The sequence below is a fragment of the Octodon degus genome, unplaced genomic scaffold, assembly GCF_000260255.1.
Source record: "Octodon degus isolate 3935 unplaced genomic scaffold, OctDeg1.0 scaffold00639, whole genome shotgun sequence".
Classification (NCBI taxonomy): Eukaryota; Metazoa; Chordata; class Mammalia; order Rodentia; family Octodontidae; genus Octodon; species Octodon degus.
The window spans coordinates 58,174-59,505 of record NW_004525215.1 but is presented as its reverse complement, the minus strand read 5'-3'; positions in this window follow the sequence as shown (position 1 = coordinate 59,505).

Sequence of the window (1,332 nt, the reverse complement as noted above, 5' to 3'; positions counted from 1 at the left end):
CAGTCCAGAAGTTGAAACTTTCTCCACCAGATCAATTTGTTCATAGCTTTTCAGTATTCTGCAAGTCTCAGGGTATGGACAAAGATTCAAAATGTTGACGTTGACAAGTTCTTTGTCAGAATGTATCATTAAGGCCCCTTTTCATTTCCCATTATAGTCCTCATCTGAAATTTCATGAGCCTGGCCTTTACTGCCTAAGTTTCTATTGCAATTCTGGTCTTCTGACCCCTGAGTAGAATCACACATCTATCTTGTACAACATTTTAGGGTTTCTCTAACCCAGATTTCCAAACTCCTCCCCAAACCACTTCAAACACCACTGAACCATCTGGTCAAATATAGTCGCAGCAATGACCCCACTTCTCTAATAATAATTTTCTGTGAAATTGTCAGCTTTCCTGTTGCTGGAAACAAATACCTGCTACCCACAACATAAAGGAGAAAGTGATTTATTTAGCTTTTGTTTTCAGGGGATTCAGTCTACATCCAGCTAGGTCAAAGAAAGGAACATCATGGTGGAGGACTTGGTGGACTTGAGGAGGAATACTGCTCATTTCATGGTGGCCAGAAGCAGAACAGGGAGGGGAACAGTGCCCGAAAGAAAGGGGCCAAGGACTAGGTATAGATTCCAAGGCCATTCCTTCATGATCCTTCCAGACACATCCAGGAATGTGCTTTCTCATTTCCTAAGCAACTCCAAGCTCATCAAGTTGACAATTAAGCTTAGCTGTCACAATACCTAATATGCCATCATACATAACATTTCAATTAAATTCTTGAAAGGACAAAGGAAGATAGATAGGAAGAGATGAATACATAAATAGATACATAGTGAATGAAGTGGCATTTGCACCTATGTCCACCGATAGACTTCAGCATATGACTCCCCCAAAAAGTTGGCAACATTTCTTAAGCAAATTTCCATACATCCAGAAAAAATGCCACATTTCTTTCTTAGATGTTCTCTTCTTTTTGTATAAGATCAGACCCTTACACATTAACCTAGTCAATACTTTTTAAAGAATAGAAGATTTGTATTCTAATAAGACACTTTTGAGAGAATCCTCATGGTCCATTCCTGGGCCTGATCTCTTATTAATCCATGTGATTTCTAAGGGATTTGCTAGAAGTTAAGGGTAAGACCTATGGAATATGGCATGAAGGCATAAGTCAGCTTTTATGTGTTCTAGATTCAGCATTTCATTTAACATTATGATGTAGAAGAAGCCAGAGGCTTTGCTGTTTCCTTCAATTTGATTTAGAAGTCATTGTCTCAGCAGGTATTAATATATGTCTCATCTTAACTCTGTCTTCCAAACATGAAGATTCTGC